The sequence below is a fragment of the Carassius auratus genome, unplaced genomic scaffold (assembly GCF_003368295.1).
Source record: "Carassius auratus strain Wakin unplaced genomic scaffold, ASM336829v1 scaf_tig00217435, whole genome shotgun sequence".
NCBI classification, from domain to species: Eukaryota; Metazoa; Chordata; class Actinopteri; order Cypriniformes; family Cyprinidae; genus Carassius; species Carassius auratus.
Window position 1 is genome coordinate 16,619 of NW_020529069.1, and position 16,630 is coordinate 33,248.

General features: G+C 37.5%; 1 long non-coding RNA gene across 1 annotated transcript; it reads left to right on the plus strand.

Annotated features, from left to right (window-relative positions):
* LOC113100986 (uncharacterized) lies at positions 1-1,253 on the plus strand. Its single transcript, XR_003289872.1, has 3 exons — positions 1-36; positions 183-232; positions 639-1,253. It is a non-coding gene; the product is annotated as an uncharacterized LOC113100986 (long non-coding RNA).
* Positions 1,254-16,630: the final 15,377 nt, after the last annotated feature.

Here is a 16,630-nt window from a genome sequence, read left to right on the forward strand (position 1 = left end):
GAGACAATGTTCTGCGAAAGAAATGCACATGCATTGGTAAGATTATTTATTTCAAACTATATTATGTCTCTATCATTTCAGCAGAGTCAGATGAAGATTAGTGTGAACTTTTCTCTGTATAATTATAATTATTTTTCATATAGTATTATAAAAGACTAACATATATTTTCTTTCTCTAATAGTTCCAAAAGAAGCCATTTTACTGATAATTGTTTATTGCTGGCATACAAGAGTAAGTTAGTTTTTATATTTATTTTTTTTATTGTGAGTCTAAAGATAAAAGGATTTAGATTAATTTACTTTCATATTTTGAACTAGAGTGCATTTGTAAAGCTACTGAGAAAACACTAGAATATTTGAATAAAATTAAATGTTCTAAAGCAGAAAAAATTTTATTAAAAAATGTATATAAATATTTAAAGGGAGAAGAACCTGAATCAAACTACTAAGACACAAATTCGTTGAGAAAAAATATTCACTTCAGTCTTGTTATTGATATATTATTGGTTATATATCTTTTATTTAGGCTGGAGATTACTTTTTTTTTATTCATCTTTACTATTTATTTTACATTTGTTCTTTATTAAAAATATGTAAATAAAATAATTTGATTCTATCTTATGTTATGTTATTTTCAGAAATTTGAAGAGGAGGATCAAGTAGTAGACTATGTTTCTGTTAGCATGAGAAGAACCTTCTGTGATGAACTTTGAATATGTATAAATATATACTGTAAGAGAAAATACATGTCTATATATATTCACAACCTAATACACTCATGCCTTGATACCAGTGCAAGTTTCAGTACTTATTTCCATCAATAGTGGCACTAGTAGAACAGCTATTCTTGTCTATATCACATCCTCTTTTCATAAAGATCCCTTTCCTTTGTCTGACAATGACTTAAAATCATTTTAAGAATACATTTGATGATTATCGATTCACTTTTGTAATAGTAATTGTATCATGTGAATGTGCAGTGGTAAGTTTTCATCAGTTTTGGGGAGTTACTAACAAAAAGGAGAAATGCTGCCCAGACCTCATTTCTTCTATATGTATAGGACTTTCTTTTTTCAGATGAATACAGTCATAATTATATTAAACATGTCCTAGCTCTTCCAAGCTTTAAAATGGCAGTGGATTGGGGTTGAGATTTTGAAGACTGAGATGCACACAACATATATATTGATGATAATATTAATACATTTTGACCTTTCTAGCGGTTGTATAGATTTAATTGATTCATGGCTGCACCTGCACTGTAAAAAATGATTCACTTTATTTACTCAATAAAATTGTTTAAAATGTTACATTCAATATTATTAATTACATTTAACACTTTATAATTAATTATAAATAATCAAATTAGATGGTTACAAGCAACCATTCAAAATGAGTAGAATAACATGAAAAAATTAAGTAAGATTTTCACAAAAATATTGATTTTATTGAAAACAAACAAACAAAAAACACTATGCTAAAGAATACTATGTTATACATGCCAGGCCAGTAGTTGGCGATCATGAAACACTATGCATGTTCACATTTTTGTTGCTTACATAGATATGATACAGGCATCATGTTCAGAAGTGTGTGTCTTAAGGCCCCCCAAACAGAGTTATTGAAGACACCTAAAGTTCACAAACAGAATCACTGAAGGAAAAAAAGGGTACATTTGTAGGGTTACCATTATAGTGGTCAGTGTTTGCTTTAGTTGGGCTCTTGACCCTTGACTTTTTAATGTTAACATTTTGTACTGCTGTTGTAACTGAATTATAACAACTAGACTTGCTAAGAGAATTGCGGTGGTCCTGGTTGCAATTTAGCACAATCTTTGTTTGGCCTGAGCATTATAAATTGAGCCTGTTCTCGGAGACAAATTGACATTCATTAAAGCAACACCTGTAATTCTACAATAGAAGACCTGGATTTTTATGTGAAATCCAGAGTTTAAGAATTCTGATTAAGAAAAAAAATTGTGACGGAGAAGGGAAACTTTCTCTTTGGCACTAAGTGACATCAAGAACCAGCATATGATTCTCAAGAATGGTGACAGACAGCATGAGGGGATCCATAAATGGTTTTGATTGGTGGCACCCAGAATGCAGTGCAACAAGTTTTTCATTGTTGAGATTCTCAGGCTGATTCTTGATGTCTGTGTGCCTAAATATTTTTTTTTTTTTTAAATGTCCAGACCTTATACTGTTCAAAAATAGGACAACTGTTGCCTGTAAGACAAAACCAACTCAGAAATCCAGACCAAATGCTGTCAAAACAAGCAACACCACCTGATCTTACTCTTTTTTGGCTTATCTAGCGGCAATCTCACAATTACAGCAACCAAAAAAAGTTTTGTTTAAAAGGTTAAGGGTCAAGATCCCAACTAAAGCAAACACTGACCACCGTAATGGTAACCAAAATTTAGATTATTCTCCTGCAGTGATTCTGTTTTGGTAGCTTGACAACATAAGCTTTTGAACATGATGCCTGTATGATCTCCATGTAATCAACTAAAACATGAATTTGTGGATTACATTTTTGGGCTGTGTTTCTTAGTCGCCAACTACTGGCCTGGTATGCATAACATAGTGTTCATTAGCATAGTGTTTTTTTTTTTTCTTTCTCAAAGAAATGTTTTTTTTTTTGTTGTTGTTGTTGTTTCTATTTGTTTAAACTTAGCTTATTTTTAACTCATTTTGAATGGTTAATTTCTAAGTATCTCATTTGATTAATTCTAATGAATTCTTATGTGTTAAATTTAATTAATAATATTGCTTGTAATCTGTTGCCACGATTTTATTAATTAAATATAGTGTATTATTTTTAACAGTGTACACCAACTACACACACATTTCCTATCATGTATGCCTATGAAAGATGGTCAAACCAATCACAGTAGGTATGGGGCGGGTTGACATGTGCAACCCCGCCTCTATATGCAGGCTGCAGCTGGGTGCTTCTCGTTTTATCCAACAAAACCGATATTCTTGAATACATATTATTTTATTTTTTTTCATGTTATTTTACTCATTTTGAATAATTGCTTTTAAGCATCTCACTTTATTAATTCTAATTAATTCTAATGTGTTAAAGGTAATTAACAATATTGCTTGTAATCTGTTGCCACAATTTAATTGAGTAAATATAGAGTATCACTTTTTACAGTGTGCTAGGATCAATCATCTGTCTGTCAATGTGAAAACTGTGTCAAATAAAATGTAAAGTGTTGGATTTAGAGGTGGTTTCTTAACCCTCTGGAGTCTAAGGGTATTTTTGGGGCCTGGAGAAGTTTTGTCATGCCCTGACATTTGTGCTTTTTTCAGTTTTTTATAAATATCTAAATGGGTAAAGTCTAATCTCACTGTAATCAGCACAAACTGGGATATAATAATATGTGAAATGCATGCATGTACATGATTGTGTTTTTGAGAAAAAAAAATATTATGCATGGTTAGTGAAAAACTAAAAATGTTAAAACACTTGAAAAAGGCCCTAAAACACATAAAGAACAATGGTTCCCGGGGTTTTTGAGAACTGGAGTTTGTAGCCTAGAATTTTTATTTTTTAAATTATGTGAAAATCATCTTGTTTACTCACTCACAGAAAACAATATATTGATTTAAATTTTCTAACACACTTTTTGTTGGTAAAATTCATATGCAAGTAGGCGTCAACTACCTATTATGACACATGAGACAATGTTCTGCGGAAGATTAATTATTTCAAACTACGTTATCTGTCTCTATCATTTCAGCAGAGTCAGATGTTGATCAGTGTGCACTTGTATTTTTATGTGTATAATGATTTATCACATAGTATTATAAAATATTAACAGATATTTTCTTTCTTCAATAGTTCCAAAAGAAGCCATTTTACTGTTAACTGTATATTGCTGACATCATTCTTTATATTTTATTGACCATATTTCCATTATTCAATGTATTATTACTACATTTCAGTTTAATGTTTTTGTTCATTTAAAATATTTCATTATATCTTGCATTATACATTTTTTTATAAATTTGAAGAGGAGGATCAAGTAGTAGACTATGTTTCTGTTAGCATGAGAAGAACCTCCTGTGATGAACTTTGAATTTGGGTCTGTTGTATTTATATATATGTATATGTATATGTATTACTCATGCCTTGATACCAGTGCAAGTTTCAGTACTTATTTCCATCATTAGTGACACTTGTAGAAGAGCTATTCTTGTCAATATCACATCCTTTTTTCATAAAGATCCATTTTCTTTGTCTGCCTATGTCTCAGAATCATTTTAAGAATACATTTGATGATTGTTGATTCAATTTTGTAATAGTTATTGTATCATGTGAATGTGCAGTGGTAAGTTTTCATCAGTTTTTGGGAGTTACTAACAAAAAGCATTATATAGCATAATCGCTAGTGTGAAGTGACACACGTGGAAGCGCAGTAGAGAGCGCAAAACAAACACCGGTCATGAATTAGAAGTACAAAACGAGGATTCGTAAATATAAATGGCAGAGGATTTCAATATATATCCAAGAGGAGACTAGTTTTCCTTTACTGTAAACTAAACTTGGTTCTCACGAGACTAGTATATTCTTGCCGGAGCCTGCATCCTAAGTCATCCACTGGAACACCACTCTCAACATGTTTAAATATAACTCTGATTGTATTCTTCTGAATGAAGAAAGTCATAAACACCTAGGATGGCTTGAGGGTGAGCAAATCATGGGGTAATTTTAATTTTTGGGTGAACTATCCCTCTAAACCCTCAGGTCTTCCAGTGATAGTGACTTGCTGCTGGATGATAAACAGGTGGAAACAAATCCTACAAGTCCCTGCAAGTCTCCTTTTTCCACTCGTTTATGATATAGCAAGTGACAATTGTGCGTCTGAGGTTTATTTTCCCTTAAGCATTTTCACCATTATGGGTTCATCTTTAGATGCTGGTAAAAAGCTATTGAAATATTTTAACAGACCAAATGTTCTTGTAAAAGGCACATTAAAAATGTAATGAAAACTATACATAAGGCTATATTTCTACAATGATTTCATGTATTCAGACCAAATTTGGTCTGTGTTAAACCAATCATGGCCAGAGATATATGAGAAGTTTCAGCACAGTGCTACCTATTGCTCAAAAAAAGTTTGTAGCTCTTAAACAGCTTGGCTAAAAAAAAAATCATACGATTGTTCTCAGTTGGTCATTTTTTGCATCAGGAATTTTTAAATGTGCATAAAATTATCAGCACAGACAGCTCCTTAGCTTTTACATATAATTAATTGGAGTCAAAGTTGTGACCATTAAATTTCGCTTTAGGCATGGGCTTAAATCTAAACATAACAAGCAACATCCTATCAAGAATTACAACAAAAACACATATTTCCACAAGAGACATTTATTTGCCTGTTGTATTTTTGCATCATTTTTGGATAGGATGCAATATCTCAGCTGGAGATGAAGTAGCTACTTACCGTAACTTTAAACATTAACTTATTAGTAACATCATTTTTTATAATAATGTACCTATCCCAGTATTATGGGACATTTTTAAGGGTCTTCGGTTCATGCATTTAGTGGACTCACTCTCACACAACACATTTTAAATGTTTGCCACCCTACCCCCTGTGTTTAAGTCAGACACAGTTCCTCATCACAATTTTTCACATTTGAAAAGCTTTTCAATGCAGCAGGACAACACGACTACAACAAGTTAAATGCTCTGAATGTGTACTTCCACCTACAGGATGCTCCTCCACCCAACAGATCAACCCACATTTCTGAACAACAGACAACAGCAGCTTTCAGTCTGACTCAGAAACTGAACCTTAGTAAAAACGATAGTGTGATATGGCACAGGTTTAAATATAACATTTTGTTTTGTACACTAATGTTAAGAACTTTATAATTATACACAACAATTTAAAAATCACAAAACTTTCACTCGGTTTATCATGAAATGTAGTTTATCCACATCTCACACAATTTTCTTATACTTCTGGTCATTTAACACGGACAGGCAATTATATTACAAAAATGTGTTAATTATAGAATTACAATGTATAATATTTTACGCATTTAAAAAAAGTTAAAATACAAGGATTGAATTAAATAAAGCATTATATAATATGCAAATACAGTGTGCAAACAAGGAGTGTCAAATTCTGTCTGGGAGGAGTCACATCAGCTTGAGTGTTTTTAGCAGAGGTTTTATTAGATCAGAAACTGAACCACTGAAGAAAATGTTTTACATGTGTGTTTTGTTCTGTGTGTTCTGCTGGAGTCTGACTAGTAAGTTATTGTTTTTTTTTTGTTTGTTTGTTTTTTTTTTTTTTTTTTTTGCTAAGAATTAGACTTTTGTTTTTATCTGCTATTATCTGTACCAAATGAATCATCACTATGAAAAATATCATGGAAAATCTTGAGATGTCTTGTAGATGTCTTTGTGTATGTTCTGCATGGTGATTCAGAAAGCCATAGCCCTCCACAGAGTTGCTTTTAAATATCAGGTCATTTTTGTTTTAAATGTAAATTCAATTTCAAAAGAATTTCATGTTTTACAAATTTTAAATGCAGTTATCATAAATTTCTACAAAAGTCATGGAAAGCCATTAGTCCATATGTGCAGAAGCCCTGAGAGAATGAAAGATGGTAATGAAACAGCAAGTTCATATTATACTGTTCTAAGTGTCTCATTTACTAAACTAAATATTTAGCACAATTCAACTAATGTAACTTTACACACTGATTTTGCCCCACAGAAGATAACTTTAAAACAGACCCCTGTTCATTTTGTGTCTCTGCTGCTGTGGTGAATATTATTCAGTTTACATACAAGTGATTAAAACATAGATGATTTTAGGATTTGTAAACCAACAGGAACTTTAATCAGTGACAAAACCTCTTCATGTTCATCAGGTGTGTTTGGTGCAGAAACAAATGAAATCCAGACAGTGTCAGTGATGGAGGGAGATTCTGTCACTTTAAAAACTAATGTTACTGAATTAAATGGAGATGATGACATAACATGGAAATTTGGAGCTGAAAAGTATCTCATAGTTAAAATCAGTGAGAAACGAAACGTTTCAACATTTGATGTTCCTGATGAGAGATTCAGAGACAGAGTGAAGCTGGACAATGAAACTTTATCCCTGACCATCACAAACATCACAACCCAACACACTGGACTCTATGAACAACAGATAAGGGGAGCGAGACTGTCATCAAAAACATTCAATGTTTCTGTTTATCGTGAGTATGGATCATTTGTTCTGCCATACACATTCTTGTTTTATAGTTTGAGGTGACAGATCATACAAACACTCACTCAATACTACAACATTAAAGGTCTCCTTCTTCGTGATCCCATTTTTAAACTTTAGTTAGTGTGTAATGTTGTTGTTAGAGTATAAATAATATCTGTAAAATTCAAAAACTCAAAGTTCAATGCCAAGCGAGATATTTGATTTAACAGAATTCGCCTACAAAAAACGACCCGTTTGGACTACACCCCTCTAGTTCCTGCAGTAATGACATCACTAAAACAGTTTTTTGACTAACCTCCGCCCACATGAATACACAAAAAGGGGGCGTGGCCTTGTTGCACTCCGACGGAGAAGAGGAAGACCTGCATTTGTTTTTGCCATGTCGTTGAAACGCTGATATTTTCATCTCGGAGTCCAATCATCTCTGTTTGGCCTTCCCAGGGACGCTGTACTTAGAGATCAATGGTTACAATTTATGTTTAACTCGGTTCCCGAAAATTATAATCCACATGTAAAACTATGTGCAGCACATTTTGCTGAGGACAAGTTCCTCAGTCTCAATCAGTTTTATGCCGGATTCGCACAAAGATTATTCTTGAAAGATGGAGCAGTTCCCTCTTTGTCTGGAGAAGGCGTTGTTTTTGGACCACAGCCGGAAAGTGTATTTTATTATTTAAGTTGGTGCGTTTAACAGTTTCTGTAACTTATTACACAAAGGGCAACGCTGTTTAGCTTTGTTTACTAGATGTTAGGGCTTTACACAAAAAATGAATGCGATTTCTATGCGCATCTCGTCAGTAAAAACGCTCCTGTGATTAGAAGTACATCTCCAACACGTGCATTCTAGCCCAATCACGTTTCAAGGAGGGCCGCGTGCTCTAAACTGATGTCGAATCACAACACAGGAACCGCTGGCCCAATCAGAACTCGTCACATATTTCTGAAGGAGGGACTTTATAGAACAAGGAAGTCATCAGCCCGTTTTTGTGACAGTGAAAACAGCAGTATACAGATAGGTGAATTGTGTGAAAAATACTGTTTTTTTACACACGAAACATGAACACATGTTATATTGCACACTGTAAACACAATCAAAGTTTCAAAAATGCGCGAATAACGGGACCTTTAAAATAAAATTGTTTACTCTATCCATATTTCTGTTTATTCTTTCATGTTTTCAGCTCATATGCCTGTTCCTATCATAACCAGAGACTGTTCTTGTTCATCATCATCATCATCTTGTTCATTGCTGTGTTCAGTGGTGAATGTGAGTCATGTGACTCTCTCCTGGTACAAAGGAAACAGTTTATTGTCCAGCATCAGTGTGTCTGATCTCAGCATCAGTCTCTCTCTACCTCTGGAGGTGGAATATCAGGAGAAAAACAGCTACAGCTGTGTGATCAACAATCCCATCACAAACCAGACCACACATCTGAATATCACTCAACTCTGTCACACATCTTCAGGTACGACAGCTCTATGTACAGTATGTGTTTATTAATTGACATTATATATATATATATATATATATATATATATATATATATATATTTTTTTTTTTTTTTTTGTCATTCACTTCTCTATGATTACAGCATTGGATGCAAACTTTAATTTACAACAAGACTTTCTAATGGTGCTGATTTCTGCTCCTGCTGGATCTCTGTTGATTGTAGCTGCAGTTGGGATCTTTTGCATCTGCAGGAAACACAGAAAAACTGATCAAGAAGGCAAGAGTTTCCTAAATGACAAATATGTTTTGTTTAAAAGTAAATGTGTTAATGCTGTCAAAAATAATCTGGCATTAAATCCTCAATTGCATACATTAATGCTTGTTGTACAGAAAAAAATCTAGTTGAGTTTTTTTTTTTTTTTTTTTTTTTTTTAATGCATCTATAATTATTGTCAAAACAGTTTCAGACTTATACAGCAGAGATCATTTACTCTGATCCGACATTTCACAGAAGCAACGAAGAGAATTTGGTAAGACATTTTATTTGTATTTTTTTCACATTACTCTGTCAACTAAGAAACTATGTACTGCATATACTAAAAAAAAAAAAGAAAAAAAAAATTCTTAAAGAGGCAAATAGACACTCGAGTACTCATAATACCAAGTTTCAAGCATTGTTCAAATAAGTACAAGGGACACTTAACTAAACTAACTAATCAAATAACTAGAGAAGACTGACTATAATCAGCTTGCTTCCATTTCGTGAGACAAGTCTACTCTTCACCTGAATTAGAAAAAAAAAAGCTCCTTAGTGTTCATTGATATGAAGACAATGTTTTAGCATGTACATGTTATATCTGAGTGAGAACAGAGACCATTCATAGAAGAACAATTAAAAGAACACATCCAGATTTGTGTGAGTGAAGGAAATCTGCTTGCGAGTGGAGAGATTTGTGCTTGTGCATTACATAGATCATCATGTAACATTATGCATGCTCGATATTTGTCATATATCATGCTATAGAAACCCTCTAAAATAAGTATAAAGAGGAGAAGAAAATGCCACTATAGGCAGATGCACATGGCAGGATCCACCAATGCAAGATGCACGCCCCTGAGGTTCGCAGTAGTAAGTGGACGCAATTGGCTACTGAGTCTTTGTTCATTCTATTTGCAAGCATCAGTGTTTTGAACTTGATGCAAGCCACAACCAGCAGCCAGTGCAGGGTGATAAAGAGAGGTGTGACGTGAGCCCTTCTGAGCTCATCGAAGACCTGTCATGCCACTGCATTCCGAAAGATTTATTAAGGTTTGATAGTGCTAGAAAAGCATTGCAGTAGTCCAGCCCAGAAATGATAAGGGCCTGGATAAGAAGTTGTGTAGCATGCTCTGTTCAAAAGAGCATGATCTTTCTGAAGTTGTGCAATGCAAATCTGCACGATCTAGCAGTTTTTGCAATGTGGTTTTTTGAAAGTCAGTTGATTATCAAAGATTACACCAAGATTTCTGAACAAACTTGATAGGGTTATTGGTGATTAACCTAACTGGATGATGAAGTCATGCTGTAGATCTGGAGTGGCAGGGAGGACACGGAGGTCAGTCTTTGCCAGGTTGAGCTGCACTGTAGGTGATGTCCCTTCATCCATGCTGAGATGTCAGCAAGGCAACCTGAGATCTGTGCAGCTACCACTGGATCACCTGGATGAAATAATAATAAATAAATAAAAATAGCTGTGTGACATCAGCATAGCAATGATAGGAGAAGCCATGTGCCTTTATGATGGATTCCAGTGATGTATTGTATGTGGAGAAGAATAGGGGTCTAAAAACTAATCCCTGGGGAACCCCAGTGAGCAGCTGATGTGCTTTGGATAACTCCCCTCCCCAGGCCACCCTGAAAGACCAACAAGTGAGATTGGATTTAAGTGAAGTCGAATCCCTGTGATGCCCAGTGAAGAGAGGGTGGGTAGGAGGATCTGATGATTCACAATGTCTAAAGCAGTAAACAGATCCAGCAATCAAGTACTGATTCGGAATCAGCTTTTGTGATCCGCAAGGCTTCCATGACTGACAGTGGCACATACTCAGTTGACTAACCACTTCTGAAACCTCGGCTTGTTAGTGTCCAATTGGTTGTTCTAAGAAAGAAATAATGGTACATGGTTAAAACAAATCGTTTGAGTGTTTTTGCTATGAATGGAAGCAGAAAGACCCTGTCTGTAGGTGTGTAGCTATCAATAAGTGAAGTGTTTAAAGGGGTCATATGACATTGCTAAAAAATAACATTAATTTGTGTATTTGGTGTAATGCAATGTGTTTAGACAGTTTAAGGTAAAAAACAAAAAACACATTATAACAACAATGTACATTATATCCTCTATGCCCTGCCTTCTGAAACACGTTAATTTTAGAAAAGCTCATCATTCTGAAAAGTGAGGTGTGTGCTGATTCACCAGCTATCCTGTGCACTGTAGATTCCATTAGATCAGGTTCTCTCTTATTCCGAGGTCACCATAGCCACCAGATCCAGTTTGTATCCAGATCAGAGGGTCACTTCAGTCACCCGGATCCAGTACGTATCCAGACCAGATGGTGGATCAGCACCTAGAAAGGACCTCTACATCCCTGAAAGACAGCGGAGACCAGGACAACTAGAGCCCCAGATACAGATCCCCTGTAAAGACCTTGTCTCAGAGGACCACCAGGACAAGACCACAGGAAACAGATGATTCTTCTGCACAATCTGACTTTACTGCAGCCTGGAATTGAATTAGTGGTTTCGTCTGGTCAGAGGAGAACTGGCCCCCCAACTGAGCCTGGTTTCTCCCAAGGTTTTTTTCTCCATTCTGTCACCGATGGAGTTTCGGTTCCTTGCCGCTGACGCCTCTGGCTTGCTTAGTTGGGGTCACTTCATCTACAGCGATATCGTTGACTTGACTGCAAATAAATGCACAGACACTATTTAAACTGAACAGAGATGACATCACTGAATTCAATGATGAACTGCCTTTAACTATCATTTTACATTATTGACACACTGTTTTCCTAATGAATGTTGTTCAGTTGCTTTGACGCAATGTATTTTGTTTAAAGCGCTATATAAATAAAGGTGACTTGACTGTGATTGTTTGAATTCTTCAAGCCAGCATGTGATGGAAATGTTACGCCCCTTACCATACTGTGATGCCGTGTCCCAGCACAATGAGGCAAAACCAATAAAACCCATTATAAATGACATATTTGTTGCATCAAGTGGGGACATAAAAACTGATTATAATGACTTATACTGTATTTTTATGCATTGTGTATTGTGTGGTGTAAACATAAAATCATGACACATTTGTGATCTGAGAAAGTTCAAAAAACAAGTGCTAGCCTACACTGCTCAAAACTTGTGTTTGAATCATCAGTGGCAAATACTGTACATATGTAAATGTACTTACAGGCTGTCAGTCAGAAGCGCCAGACTGTCCTTGTTTTTTGGAATTGAAGTTGGAATTGCCCCTCTTTAAAGAAACAGCCTTTGTGCACAGAAGCAATGTAGGCTACTGGTTCAGGAAACAGTCCTCATCCTCAGCAAAAATGCACTGCACACATCTGAATATTTGGGTAGAACTGTTATGGAAAATTGTTATAAATACAACTTATCTGTAGTTGTGCCCTCTTTTAGAAGGCCAAACAAAGTCGTTTCACTTTCACAACCAAACGCACAATGGTCAACAATATAGCAGTGGTGGAAACAGGGTCGGCGCCAGGACATACAAAACGAGGGGGCCTCGTTGTGTCACTGGGGGGGCATACCTCCACAGCAGATATATTTTAACAAAAATAACTTAAAAAAGTAAATTACGTTTTAAACATTTTTAGCATTATTGTATCATATAGGCCTACTGGATTCTTATTTCTTTGCCCCTGAGATTATGATTTAGAATGTTCAGTGACGTCACAGAACTGCCAGATTCAAACGCGCGTTGGCTGGCACTAAGCCAGAGACGGACGCGCTCAGAGCTTGTCATATATCACAATTTATATGCAGTGTTTTCAACCACATAATGTTTATTTTGGTTTCATATATTTAAATATACATAATCACTAGTAAAATAATACATTGGTAGTTTGTAAAATACACACATATGTGTGGCGTGGCAACTTGAAGTTAATTAATTATGATATAACTACCGACTACGCCGCCCCTCTAAAGTGAGGGGAACTAAATACTTGATGGAATTTAGACACACAGGTTCGTTACCATAGGAGGCAGAGACAGAGGCACTAACGTATAAAATATTTATTAAATTCACAAAGTAGAAAATACACCTTTTAGAAGATCAGGCAAAGATATGATTCGACCAGGCATACATTAATCAGTTTTACGAAGGCTTACCCCTAGCAGGGTAGGCTAGCTGCAAAAGTGGCTATTCGTAAAGCACACACACACACACACACAGAGAGGTGAGTGACTACAAACGACAATCCACACTCCGTGCTCCAAACACCACCACCACCAGGATACTAGGACAGCTAGCCACCCGACTCAGGGGCCTAAAACACAAAGAAAACAAATTACTAAAATGTACAAAACAAAATTAATCTAAAGCCTGATTGACTGAAACAATTACCAAAACACACAACAAAATGTAAAAAATGAACAATGGTCACTTAAAGAAAACTGAAATGAAAAGGAAAGAAATATTATATATATATATATATATATATATATATATATATATATATATATATATATATATATATATAAAGCAAAAGTTTTAACAATCACTACAAAATCAAAATCAAACAAAAATCAATTGTAACGAAAACAAACAATAACCAAAAACCATACAATGATACGAGCAAAACAAAACTTAATTAAATGTAAAGAATATAAAGAACAGCCGGGTTTCGAGTCCAAAAGGAGTTATAGCAATAAACTTACAATTAGTAATTGTAAGAATGAAAGGTGGGCCAAAACACACAGCCACCACCTATAGCGGTAACAAAATCAAACCGCTATTTCCCCCAATCACCGGCGTTCACATAAGAACACAAGAAAATACAACGATAAACACAACAAAACACAACAAAACAGCAAAACAGCAACGCCGTCTTTAATCTGCTATTATGCAGGAGGCGATCTTCCCCACCCGCAAACAGGCGGACGTTCCCAAAACTTTGTCCTACAGGTATTGACTACAGCGTTACACACACCTCATACAGTTGCTCACAGCACAAGTCTCAGAAGATTACTTGAATGAAATCAGTCTAACCAGGTGGCAAGAACAGCCTGAAAACCACAGCGAAGCCAGGAATAATGGGCTATTCAAGCTGCAAAAAGGCGACTCCAGCTTTGTTAGGCGGAAGCGCACACGTACCGGATGGGCGGGGCCAACAATGACGCATCCCAGGTAGCCTAATCACAGCCTTTATAAAGCAATGACTGAGCCCTGATAGGCCGTTTCTAAGTACCAGGGGAGGGAGATTACCTAATTTGCCACAATCTGCCCCAGCTATTTTATCGTCGCCCCGACGATAAAACAACTCTAACCACTGACCATACTACTCAATTCCAAGGTCTAAACAGGGCAGAAACAGAATTGGATACAGTAGCCCTTGGCTGTACTACTTCACCTACTGCCCGTGGGAGATGGTAACGGTTAGGATGCTGCCCAGCGTTAGCCCTCCCTGTACGTCGCACAGGACAGGCACCAGGATTAAACTCATCTGCTGGCAGGGGCTCTACAACCAATGAGGTCGCCGGCTTTACACCAGATTGTCCAGTGGCCCCCAAGAGAATTGGTTCAGTAGACTCTGCTATTCTCTGCATTGCAGAGGGACCCGACGACACCAGGTCCTGCATAACTGGCCTACCCCCTACTTGGGGAGTTTTAGGGACCAAGGCCCACAAATCCATTTCGTCCAATGATGAGGACTCCTCCAATGGTGGTGCCTCAACTACCTCTGGTATTTCTGAAACGCCAGAAATAGGAGAATCTTTTTGTATCCTAATTTTTAACAAGGAACGGTGGACATGCTTTACCCTACTCGAATCATCCACAGGTGCTATGGTATAAACGGAACCTCCTGTTTCAGGTGCTCTCACAACCTGATATACCACCGGGCTCCAGATATCCTGGATCTTACGGCGGCCTCTCACGCCATAATTACGGAGGTAGACCAGCTGCCCTTCTCTCAGTGGTACATCCCGAACATGCAAGTCATGCCTTTCCTTACGACGATTTGCAGCTGCCTTTAAGTGTTGTCTAGCTCCTTCAAACGCCACCTGCAATCGAGTTTGATGCTCCAAAACCCAGTCATTCACACCACTAGACCCCCTCTCCTGGCCCCTACCCAATAAGACATCAACAGGGAGCCGAGGCTCTTGGCCAAACATTAAAAAATAAGGAGACTTACCAGTGGATTGATGAGGAGTGGTGTTGTAACAAAAGAGTAACTGAGGCAACGCAGAGGGCCAGTCCACCTTTCTGGGATTGGGCAAAGTGCGCAAAAGACCGTGCAAGGTTCTGTTAAAGCGCTCAACTGGTGCTCAACCAAGACATTCTCCAGCCCCAAACGGGAAGGCTCCAACAGAGTAAAATCAATTGCCAAGATTTCATTCGGTCTAGATGCCAACAAATGGCCCATAAAGCTCTGAGCAACAGGTTGTGAATCTTTGGCAGCCTGACATCTTTCACAGTCTCGACACCACTGAACTACATCTGATGTCAGGCCTGGCCAATAACAACGTTGCTGCACCAATTCGGTGGTACGGTCGACACCTTGGTGCCCATGACCTTGATGCATTTGAGTCAGAACCTCTCCCCGCAAGACAGATGGAAGGACTAGCTGAAAAATCTCCTCACCACCATCCGGACGGAAAATACGTCGATGTAAAATTCCTTGCCTTTCCAACAACCGATCCCACTGACGCAGTAGGACTAAGCCAGGCTTAGATAGCAGTTTACGCTCCTTCAATGTTGGCCGTATCCCCTGCTTCCAAAAAGCCAAAATCTCCCCTATAACCGGATCCGCCTCCTGCAAAACCCTCAGATCACCTGCAAAACTAGGCAAGGCAAAAACCACAGACTGAGTCACCGGTGCCGCTTTCTCTGCCACCAGTACTTGCCCCACACCAGCTGGAACCTCAGTCCCAGGCAGCCATTCTCTTACTTCCAGTGGGGCAGGGGTGTTCTGTCTCGACAATGCATCGGCGTTCTTGTTACTTCTACCTGACCGATACCTGAGGTCAAAATCAAAAACGGCGAGCTCGGAAGCCCAACGTTGCTCGGTAGCCCCAAGCTTAGCGGTGGTCAAATGACTGAGGGGATTATTGTCTGTAAAGACAATACACTTATGCCCTAAAAGATATTCCCTAAACTTCTCGGTCATGGCCCACTTGAGCGCCAAAAACTCCAACTTCATGGAGCTATAGTTGGACATATTGCGCTCAGTGGGCCGTAGACCGCGGCTAGCATACGCGATAGGTCGTACCCTACCCCCTTGCTCCTGAGATAGAACCGCCCCCAATCCCCCATAACTAGCATCTACCTCTAAGATGAAAAGCTGGGAAAAATCAGCGTAAGCAAGCACTGGAGCAGTAGAAAGTCTGCCCTTCAACTCAGCAAAGCTCAGCTGGCACTGTTCAGTCCAGGCATCAGAAAAACCATGACTCCTTCGAGTCCTGGACTTACCGGCAGTCCATTCTGCCACCAACTTATGCAGCGGGGCCGCCAATTTTGCGAACCCTTCCACAAAGCGGCGGTAATAACTACTAAAACCTAAGAATGAACGCAATTCTGACACAACTGGTGGGGCATGGCCATTTAGCTACAGCCTCAATTTTCCGAGGGTCAGTAGACACTCCCTGCGCCGAAATGACATGTCCCAAATATCTGACTTCCCGTTGAAAAAATGCACATTTACTCAATTTGGCC